The sequence below is a fragment of the Chenopodium album genome, chromosome 12 (assembly GCF_948465745.1).
Source record: "Chenopodium album chromosome 12, dcCheAlbu1.1, whole genome shotgun sequence".
Classification (NCBI taxonomy): domain Eukaryota; kingdom Viridiplantae; phylum Streptophyta; class Magnoliopsida; order Caryophyllales; family Amaranthaceae; genus Chenopodium; species Chenopodium album.
In genome coordinates, this window is record NC_137845.1 from 27,179,161 (window position 1) to 27,191,522 (window position 12,362).

Genomic DNA, 12,362 nt, shown 5'->3' on the forward strand with positions numbered 1-12,362 from the left:
CATCGAAGAAAGGTCTCGGGACTAGGAAATGGGTTTGGGTTAGCCGGGTCGTATGCAAAGTCACAACCTCCGGGCCTCTTATAGTCGTAAGAGGCTGGAGAGTCCCCCTAATCGCATGGGGGGCACATAGGGCCCCTCCCAATAGGGATAGCACAAATTAGGTTCATGGGCTGGGTCTTACGGGACCCATTGAGGTAAGGGTCCCTGTTGGACCGTGAGGTAGGGATAGTTTACATAAGGCTCAATCTCCCCTCTCATCACATGCATATCATAGACTTGCCTAGCATGATAATCATATCCTAATACAAAGTCATTCCCTAAAGGTGAAGAATTCAACACATTGGCAATAAAATCAATCTTTGAATGCAAAATAGACAAATCACAATTAGAAGAAGAGGATGAAGAGGAAGAGATCAAAGGAGTACCTCCCCGGGACACTGGGGGCAAATATGGAGGGAGAGTATGAATAGGAACACAAGGATTGATGCGAAGGTTGGGTGGAGGAGCTCGCTTTAGAGAAGGGTCAATGGGCCATTTGTTAGGCCGCCAAGGGAGAGGGGTGCCGACACACCGAGCGGTGGCCTCCGGGTGAGGGATAGGGCACTAATCAGTAGTCCGAGAAACCTTCCAAATGAACAAGTCCTCTTTAGTAGTCCGCTCCAAAAACTTTTGGTTGTCCGCTCCAAAAACTTTTGGTTGATCAAAGCATATGTGTTGAGGAGGTAGGAGGGGGACTTCTCTCGACGGTCCCGAATGGGCTCAAGAGACAAGATTATCTTCTCATATTTCTTGTTGAGAGAAAGGGAAATGATGGTGATCAAACCACCCAATTAGATGCTCCTTGAGAGGAATACACCATCACGAATGTCGAAGAACCGACCTATCAACTGAGTCCCATAATCAATGACCCCAATATCATTGGAAGGATGATCCGCTAGCCACAACCAACTGAGTTCTTCCCTCGAAAATGCACCAAGAGACTCCTTTGAGAAAAAGGCATAAGTGAGCAACCGATTAAAGTATCTCAAAGCCAGGTGAATTATCGAGGCCGCCTTGGAGTATTGAGGTTGGTAAGAACCCTTAACTGAGATGTGCCGCCACCATCGGCCCTCATTGTAATCATAATTGTTTTGCAATACCTCAAAAGCCAGGTAGATACACTCGGAATCTTCCAAAGGGGAGGGAAGCTTGAAAATCTCGCTAAGGAAGGAGAGAGGGATGGAATGGTTGTTGTTAAACATCTGGAACGTCAATGTGCAAACAGGCTCACCATCCACCTTTTCTTCATGAACTTCAAGAGAGGGGAGGAACTCGAAAGTGAGACGGGCATAAATCGGAGCATGTAAGCTAATGAAATCCTCCAAACTAAGATTCCGGGCCAAACGCCTCACATCCTCATCAATACCAAGCTTTGTAGTCGTTTATCGATTATAAAACCTTGTTGATAGAAGCTTCCGGGAAGAGAGCCGGACAAAGTTATCTCAATGCTCGCTCTTTGCAAATTCAATACCGTAAGTCTCACTCACATTTGGTGGGGGTGGCACCACCTCACAGGAAATTAGAGCCACGGGCTCGTTTGGGACGTCCGAAGGGAGCCATCTATACAAACAAACTAAGACAATATTTTAAAGGTATGAAAGAAATGGTGCTCACAACAAGTTGCATAACCAAAATGAATAAATCCACAACAATCATTGAGCTAGAATGAATAATATGTCACATAGTAAGTATGTAAGCACATTCAAACAACAATTTAAGCAAGGATTCACAAGCCAACTGAGAACAAAGAGTGAGCAACAACATCCATACAAAGAGGGTGAACAACATTCATAAGCTCTATGACCACTTCAAAGAGGGTGAAGACCAACAATGGTGATAGCAAAATAGTAGAACAATCAAGCAAAATCATGGCATCACAAGTTCATAAATTCACCAATAATCATCATGAATGCAAAATTTGGGGACATGAAATAGGCAAACTAGAAACACCATTAAAGCATACATCATAACATTCAAATCCAACAACACAAAACAAGGAGTGAAATTTAACATGAAAATCAATTGAAATAGAGAATTCATACCTTGAGTGATGGTTTAATTCAAATGAAATGGAGAACAAAGCACAACTTCTAGCAAATAACCCCAAAGTTGCAAGTTCTAAAAACCCTAATCAACAATACCTAAATTCTCAACTTTGGAGAGAGAAAATCAATTTCAAAGCATAAAATTGAGTATTTTGAGGTGATTATCAACTAAGAAAATTGAAAAATGATGATTTTATGATGAAATATAGCAGCCAAAATAGGGAGAATGCTTGAATACTACAATGAAAAATGAAGCAAAATGAAATAGGAGAGAGAGAAAAGAGAGAAGTGGTGTATTTAAGGGGGAAGGCAGCAGAGGCACGCGCTCACGCCACCCCCCTGCGCGCCCGCGCCTTTCTGGGTTACTTATGCTCGAAAAAAATTTTGGTGCGTACACTGGTGCACACAAAACCCATGATGATGATAAACACGAATATAGACAGTTTCTAAACCCCTTTTCAATGGGTACAACATCAACAATTCATGAGCCCACCATCTTGAACCCACCAAAGCTCAATTCTTACTCAAACCTTCCAATAAGCACAAGGACACTTCATTTTCAAAATTTGCTACCAAGATTGTTGGCAAACTAACCTCCATCATCTCAAAACTACCTAAATTCACAACAAACAAAGAAAATTAGTTAGTTCATAATCATCAAGAGGAAAGATAAAATCAAAAGAAAAATAGAAAGAAAGTTAGGAAGTCGGGTTGCCTCCTAAGAAGCGCTTGTTTAACGTCATTAGCTTGACGTTCTCCACCCCTTCTCAAGGGGGGTCATAAAGAGTCATTCTATGAACAAGGCCAACAAAGACACCATCGTAATACTTCTTGAGCTAGTGGCCATTGACTTTGAAAGGAGATGATGAATCCATTGAAGAAATTTCCACAACTCTATTAAGAAAGACTTCTTGCACCATGAAAGGACCACTCCATCTAGACATGAGCTTTCCGAGGAACAATTTCATCTTGGAATTGTAGAGGAGGACCTTGTCACCAACACAAAACACCTTTTTCTCGATAAGCTTGTCATGAGCTTCCTTAGAACGCTCTTTGTAGGTGCTAGCACAATCATATGCATCAAGGCGAGGCTCCTCTAACTCATTAAGATCTAACCACCGTTGCTCTCCCACACTTGCTAAATCAAAGTTGATTTTCTTGATCGCCCAAAGAGCACGGTGTTCAAGTTCCACCGGAAGATGACAAGACTTGCCATAGACAAGACGATATGGAGTCTTAAATGCCGTGCGATATGTTCACAAGGCATCATCAAGTTTGTCCGCCCAATCTTTTCTATTTCTAGCAACCGTCTTCTCAAGAATCAACTTAATTTGACGATTTAACACCTCAACTTGACCACTTGTTTGAGGGTGATAAGGAAGGCCAAAACGTTGATGAACCCCATGCTTTTTCAACATCTTCCGAAAAGCATTGTACATAAAATGTGAGCCATTGTCACTAATCACCGCCTTGGGAACACCGAACCTTGGGAAAATGATCTTCTTAAACAATTTCATCACCACCTTGTGATCATTTGTTGGGGAGGAAATGACCTCAACCCATTTTGACACATAATCCACCGCCAGAAGAATATATTGGTTACCATAAGAAGAAGGAAACGGTCCCATGAAATCAACATAATTCCCTAAACATCAAATACTTCCAACTAGAGGATTGGTTGTTGAGGCATTTCATTGCACTTTGAGATGTTCCCGGTACGTTGACATCGATCACATGACTTGACAAAACCCCATGTGTCCTTGAAGAGATAAGGTCACCACAAACCACTTTAAAGAATCTTAGTGGCGGTTTTAGAAACACCCATATGACCACCACTAGGATCCGAATGACACATCTTCAACACACTTGGCACGTCCTCATTTGGAACACAAAGCCTTTGCAAACCGTCAATTCCTCTTTTGTACAAGATGGGATCATCCCACAAATAGTGCCTAGCCTCTCTCTTGAGTTTTTTCTTTTGGTTTTTGGAGAATGAAGGCGGAAACTCCCCACATGCAAGGTAGTTTACCAAGTCGGCAAACCATGGAAGCTCTTTCACATTAACGGCATACAAGGAGTCATCAAGCATCCTATCTTCAATTGGAGAACCATCATCTTGGATTTTGGAATCTTCAAGGCGAGAAAGATGGTCCGCCACAACATTTTCCGCTCCTTTTTTTATCTCTAATCTCTAGGTCAAAAGTTTAAAGCTCGAGCACCCAACAGATCAACCTTGGCTTGGATTCCTTTTTGGCAAAGAGATATTTGAGAGCCGCATGATCCGTGAAGACAATGGTCTTAGAACCCAACAAGTAACAATGGAACTTTTCAAAAGCATGCACAATTGCCAAGAACTCCTTCTCCGTTGTTATATAGTTCCTTTGAGCTCCATTAAGGGTCTTTGACATATAGTAGATGACATGGAGCTTTTTATCCACCCTTTAACCTAAAACTCCTCCAATGGCCGTGTCACTAGCATCACACATCAATTCAAAAGGCAAATCCTACCTCGGGGCTTGGACAATAGGAGTAGAGATCAAAGCTTTTTTCAACTTGATAAAAGCCTCTAAGCATCTATCATCAAACACAAAAATGACATCTTTTTGAAGATCATTGAGAGGTTTTGCAATAAGAGAGAATTCCTTGATGAATCTTCTATAAAACCCGGCATGCCCCAAGAAAGATCTCACTCCTTCACATTAACTGGAGGTGGAAGCTTCTCAATCAGTTCAATCTTTGCTATGTCCACCTCTATGCCCTTGTGAGAGAACTTGTGACCAAGGACAATGCCTTCCTCAACCATGAAATGACATTTCTCCCAATTCAAAACCAAATTCACTTTCTCACATCGAGCCAAACATTTCTCAAGATTCTCAAGGCACGCCTCAAATGAAACTCCTCCTACCGAAAAATCATCCATGAACACCTCCATTTCTTCTTCCAATATATCTCCAAATATGCTCATCATACATCGTTGGAAAGTGGTGGGGGTGTTGCAAATCCCAAATGGCATTCTCCTATAGGCAAAAGTTCCATATGGACAAGTAAAAGTTGTTTTCTCTTGGTCATTCGGGTGAATAGGAATTTAGAAAAACTCGGAATATCCATCAAGAAAGCAATAATACTTGTGTCTTGTTAGTCTTTCAAGCATTTGATCAATGAAGGGAAGGGGAAAATGATCCTTTTTGGTGGATGTGTTTAGACGTCGATAGTCTATACACATTCGCCATCCCGTGACCGTCCTTGTAGGAATAAGCTCACCTTTCTCATTCTCTAAAACGGTCATTTCTCCTTTCTTTTGGGATAACATGAACCGGGGAAACCCATCTAGAGCTAGAGATGGGGAATATGATTCCCGCATCCAATAGCTTAGTGATTTCCTTCTTAACTACCTCCCCCATTTGAGAATGTAGCTTTCGTTGTCTTTCTATGCTTGGTGAGGCGCCCTCCTAAAGAGTAATATGGTGTGAACATAAAGCCGGGCTTATACCTTTGAAGTCATCAATTGTATAGCCCAAAGCACCTTGGTGCTTTCTCAAAAAACCACATAACTTTTGTGCTTGACTCTCACTCAAAGAGGAACTAACAATGACGGGATAAGTAGAATTGGGGCCTAAGAATTTATACCTAAGGTGTGATGGTAGAGGTTTGAGCTCTACAATCGGTACACCTTTACCTTCCTTGGTTGAGGCCACTTGTAATGCATCTTGGCTTGAAATTCCCAAGCAAATGTGATCATCACTCTCCTTCATGCTCTCATCAATGACTCTTTCAAAGAAAGCCATTTTCTTGTCATGCTCACCTATCTTTTCCTTATTCAACAAAACACATTCAAGTGGATCATTAGAGGTGAGCAAGTGCTCATGCATAAAATTCACAATATCATCTAAGATTTCAACCCTCATGAAATTTTCAAGTGAAGAAGAAGGATATTTCATGCTTTCATTCAAATCAAATTCAATAACTTCTTCTCCAACTTTGAGAGAAATCTTAGCACTTTTAACATCAATCATGGAACCCGATGTAGCAAGAAAAGGTCTACCAAGTATGATAGGTTTATTGGAATCCTCATCCATTTGAAGAACAACAAAATCAACCGGAACTACAAACCTTCCTACCCTCAAGGGATAAACCTAGGTAAGTATTCCCGCCTGTCACGCGGGTGACCTGGGTTCGATCCCAGGCAATGGTGCCATTTTTGACAGGGGATAAACCTAGGTCGTTGGTAACTAATTTCCCCAATCAAAACAAAATTTGTACAACCAAACCCAACCCTAGGTATAGGGGTAAGTCCGGGTCGAACCCAACGGAATGTGGTATTTACTATGGTCTCAAGCTAAGCTATTCTGAAATCTTAAATGAGGGTTGGTCTAGCAAACCTAACAACACAATTAAACAATTACAAGAATGATATAAAGGATGCTAGGAAGTCGGGATCCACATGCACTCATGATAAGCACGCTAATTGGGAAAGAAATCGATCAAGCATACAATGCGAGGGAAAGCAACAAATGCAATCAAAATCGCTCAAAGAGCTATTTCCTAGGGTCAAGCTAGATGTATCTACAAATGACTTTAAAGGAAAATCGCAAATTAAGATCAATCGATAATAATAGCTTCCAAATCAATTTTTCGTGTCATTGAAACCTATTATGCAATCTAGCATGATAGTTAAGGTTGATCACTCCTCAAGATATCAAACACATGCACAAATTTCACTAACCAATTTAATCACAATGATGATCAATCAAATTCCCCCAATTAACCATGAATTATCACTCATACATGCTTCACCCTATCCCTAACAAGTAATCTACTCACTACACATTGCAAATTTGAACAACAAAGCTAATCTAATTACAAATTTCATCATCAACATAGTAATCAAAATATGCTCAAACTTATCAAAAATCAAATCAAACAAACCACAAGTAATTCAATCAAAATCAAAAATCAAACATTAAATTGCATTAAAAAGTAAAGAATTCTTACAAAACTTTGATCAAAATCAAAGAGGAAGAAGATTGAAAGTAGCATTCATCAACACCACCAAGTTTCTCTCTCTAAAATCTAAGAACAAATCTTCAAAATCGAGAGCTTCTCTCTCTAAAATTCTAATCAAAAACTAAATCTAAAGCTTCATTTCTCTCTCTAGAAATGAAGGAATTCTATATATAGTAAAACTAACTAAGGAGAAGTTAGTTAGACGTCTAAAAGAGACCTCAAAAGGCACGACCTCTCATCCTTAAGCGCGCCCGAAACAAAATGGGTACGAAAACAGGGGCAGAGAGCGCGCGGCCGCTCCTGGTACCTGCGCGGCCGCTCCTCCCTCTCGTGCGGCCGTGCCCTGGAAGCAGGGGATGGGGCTTGGTGCGCTTGAAGATGCCCCCATGTGCTCCATATGATGCATGAGGCAGTCACTTGAGGCTCATATGGTGGGTTCAACACCGTCTTTTAATGTCCACGCGACATGAGAGCGTGGCCTTGAAGACTTGAATCTTGCACTCCTTTGCTTTTGAGCTTCAAGAGGGGAAACTAGGATGCATCCTAAGCCTTGTATACCCCGAGAGGATGCCAATGAGCTTCTCGAACATCACCAAATTCCTAAAATCAAAGAAAAGCAAACAAGTAAAGAAGAAAATGCAAAATAAACTAAGAAAAGCAAAGAAGTAAGAAAGCAACTAAAGAAAATGCAAAATAGAGAAAATACAAGTAAAATTAGAGAAAAGGAGATAAAAGAGATGTAAAATCAATGAAAAATCATCCTAAAAGAAGCTAAATGAGTGCCATAAATGACACTCATCACCGGGCACCAGACTGAGACCAGCTACACGCCAGTCAAGCGCATGTCATGTGGGGCAGCGCGTGTGGTGGTTTGACGACGGCGGTTTGAAATGGAAGATTTTCCATACTTAGTTTTTTCTAGAGTTTTGCTTGCAAGTTTTTACCCATCACTTGAAAGGGTTTTTCTTGGTTTAAGCATTTAGGATAAGATTTAATTTATGTTATTTAGTTGCTATAAACTTCCTAAGGTTATTAGGAAAGTTTTTAGTTAGTTAATTTGAGTTTAATTATAAAAAGTTTTCCTATTCTAGTTAGAAATAGTAATTCTATTCCAGTTAGGATACTTGGGGAACAAGGTTAGGGTTTGTCCAAATCCTTGTTGAAGTAGAATTAGGTAATTTCTAGTCTATAAATAAGGTGATTTTGTGGCTTTTAGAGTCATAGAAAATCATATTAAATTCAATACAAATTGTTTAGCTTTGCTTAAACTTTTCTTTGCTAGTTTTCAATTCAAGGAGTTGTTTTGATAATTAGAAAGTTCAATTCTTAGTTCTAGGAGTGGTCTAAGTTTTGATCATCAAAACACTTAGTTCTAGGAGTAGTCTTAGTAATTTGAGTAGCCTTGAATTCGTTCCAGGGGTGGTCGAATTACAAGTCATATCCAGTTCGTTGTTCTTAGAATTGTTCTATTTTCTTAAGGAATTCGGAAGGCTTGTGTTACTTTTGTGATTTTAGATTCTTTATTGGGTTAAGGGGTTTAAATCCACATCAAGGTAGGAGTAAGGTGTTTGTGGCTTGGGTGGGGTGGTTGTTTTTTTTATTTTATTTTATTTTATTTTTTATTTTTTTTATTTATTATTAGGTTAATTATTGTTTAATTAAGTTAATTACTTGTTAAATATACAAATATTTTCATGTTAGGAAAACTGAAAGGAAAGGGGTCCTTCGAACAAGTGTATTATTCCGATAGAGGGTTCGGAATAAATTAGGAAAGCTAATTGATCGGCAAGATTAAGTGATCGGAATGTCTAGCTTGAAGTCGCTTCCGATCACTAATATTAATGTATAGTTAATATTACAGCTTAATCTTGACTGAACCCTACGGGTCACACCCAATTGTGAGACCGAAGCGAAGCGAAAAATTAATTCGAAGGATTAAATGAGTCAATTAAGTTTATACGAATAAAGAAGTCGAATTCCGAGCTTAGAGTGTCAAAACCGAGCGTCGCAAGTTGAGTTGAATCTAGGTATCGACGAACATCTAGGTATCGACGAAACGGAAAAATCACCCAAACAACAAGTCATCGCTAAGCCGTAGCATCGCATTGGCCTATCCATGCTAGGGCGAGGCTAGCATAGGTCATAAGTCACAAGTCATGGCTGTGCCGCAAGCCCGACATGCGTGTGCGTGCTAGGCTTGCTGGCCGAGCTTGATTGCGGGGCTGGTGCACTTGGCCGCTCGCACGTTAGCACCAGCACGCATAGATGCGTGGCTTGGCTAGCCAGCCCTGCCGCAAGCTAGCATTTGGTTGCTAGCGCGCAAGGGCCAACAGCGAGCCAACGCTAGCAAGGCACTAGCAGCTAGTAAAGCTTGCTGAGCCTCGCTAGCAAGAGAAGCTCCCAGCAGCGCCTAGCAGCCAGCATAAGCAAGACGTTCTATTACGGGCTAGTACGAGGCCGCATGTGCACGAGCCAGGCCGCCAACGAAGCGGCCTTGGCGCCTAAGGCAGGCCATGCCAGCTGGCGCACAACAGTAGGTCGAATGTGGGGAGCCCGGTTAGTGGGATTGCTTGGGGAGCAAGGGGGTGGTGGTCCCCCCTGTGATCCTTACCTAACCCCTTGCTCTCCTCATGCCACTTGTTGTTTAGTGATTCATTTGGCTTCCTAATTTAATTTTAAAATTAAATTAAATTTTATTTTTCCTTTTTACCAACTATCCCAAATTGAAAGATAATGGGAATTAAGGGCACTAATCCTTTTAAATACCAATCATTTGGCATTGGGGAAAGACACTTGAGTTGGTAAACTTTAAGGGATCTCCAAAGAGAGAAAACCTTTGTTATAAAAACTCTAAGTTGTTTTTTGGTCTAGCCCCGACTTAGCTTCGGGTAGGGGTCGGTTCGGTTCGGTAGCGAGGGTGTAAGCCGTCGGAGGTTCGTGCGCTTGTGGTACTCAAAGCTTCCTCCGAGCTCAACGGTTGAGCGAAGCACGCTTCTAGGGTGAGCATTTTCTCTCTCCTCTTGCTATTAATTATGTGTTTAATTAATTAGTTATTAGCATGCATGTTTAGTTATTTTAATTTATGCATGGATCTTTGGGCGGGTTTCCTTTCACGTGGTGTTGGACATTACAAAACCAAAATTTTGTTACCAGTAATTCTTTTATGGAGACTAATGAGAAATTAAGAAAAATAAAAGAAACATGTAGTAAAATCAATTTTTTGGTGTTTTGGGGGGTGGTTATTTACAATTTTTCTTAAGAATTGAATTGTCTAAAATAATGTGTCAGTCTAAGTATAACACTTTAAAAGACACGATGGGAGTACATGACTAATCTGATATAAACTCAAATCAATGACTTTAAATTGACATGAAAGGCGTGTCGCGTACCTAACAAAAATAAATCTAATAAGACCACTACTATGTAGACGGGCAAGTAAGGGTCGGATCCCAAGAGATTATGGTTCAACTAATTAAATAAACTCAAGTAACTACTAAGCAAGTAACCAAATCAAATAAGTGAGAATTGATAACTAATTACCAAGGAAGAGCGATTAAACTAAATAATATGATAGATCAAATACTAAAAACATCCAAGATCAAGCATCACCACGAATACAATTAATGCAATAGTCGTTCTACCCCTTAATTGATTAAAGAGGAAAAGTAATCCCTAAATAGTACCAATGGTCTTTCCCGAGTTATCAATGGCTTCTCTAATCACAATCACGCCTACTTCCGTGGAATCATGTAAATTAAAGACTTTGAGCACATTACTCTAACTTCCTAGTCATCCATTTAACTACTCCCGTGATGAACTTCAAACCCTTATTTGATTTATTCAAACCGTCAAAACCCAACTCCTGTTGCGATTAAAACAATGGATTAATAACAATACCAATTATCCCTAATCTAATATTGGCATGAGCACAATCAATTAAGCATATCAATTACAATTATCATTAGAGAATTTAAAGAATTAAATCATGCATCAATCATATTCGGGTTCCGCTAGATCTTGGAATAAGAAAACTACTCACACATATTAATGATAACAATAACAAGAATTAAAGAAAACATAATTAATAGTAAAAGGAATTAAAGATAATAAGAAAATACCAAATCTTGAATTACAAGAGATAAACGAAGAATCTTGAGTGCATAATCTTGAATTACAATGAAAATAAAGTCTAGAGAGAAAACTAGGGTTCTAAGGTGATATATAATGAAATTATAATGCTAAAGTGTATTTATAAGAAGGCTAAAAGATAGGATTAATTAAGGAAAGAAATCGGATTAAAACCGACTAAATTCGTCCAAGCATGGGCATGTCACACAAGACATGCCCGTGCCTAAAGTCAAAATCAATTTTTCTTCAATCTCCAGCGAGACATGGGCATGTCAAATTGTGACATGAGCGTGTCTCGCTGGGCCAACTTCACTCGACGAGGCATGGGCATGCCCGCATTCAACACGGCCATGCTTCCCTTAGCACGTAGCTGCTAGCTCGAAACACTCGACTCGACATGGGCGTGCCTCATATGAAACTTCAACTTCCAACTTTCTGCCTTCTCAAAACACACTGACATGCCAATGTCTCTGAGTGACATGGGCGTGTCTGGCTGGAGATTACCCTTAAATGAATTCAACTTCAAACTTTGGCTTTCTAGGTGAATTGCAAGCTATGATCATGATCCGCAACTTCGTAAAACTTTCAAAAATCTTCGTTAAATCCTGAAATACATCAAAAACAACGAATCTACCCATAAAAGCATCGTATGATCACAACTAAACCAAATCAAGCCAAAATAAGCCATGAACAACTAATCTAGACTCGAAAACTACCTAAAAAGACTCTAAAAACACGTACAAAATACGACTTATCATGACACCTACACTAAGCTTTTTTTTTTTTTTTTTTTTGAAAGCCCCTGAACTAAGCTAATGATGAGTAATGACTAGGGGTGAGCGTAGTAGGGTACCTTGTAAAAATCTCTGGACCCGAAATCAGAACCTGTTGCAACAAGTACCTAAAAATAAGAACCGGAACCAGAACCTGTTCAACAGGTTCTTAAAAATTGGGAACCGGAATCGGAACCTGCACTGGTTCTTGAACAGGGTACCCTGTCTTTCAAAGTAAGTTTAATAGTTACTTGATAAATTGTTACAAATTTTTTTTTTTTTTAAAAAATGGATGTTCATAATAAAAACTTACAACTTTAATACAATACTACAAATATAACAAACCAACACTGATTGTCTAGAATATTTGATA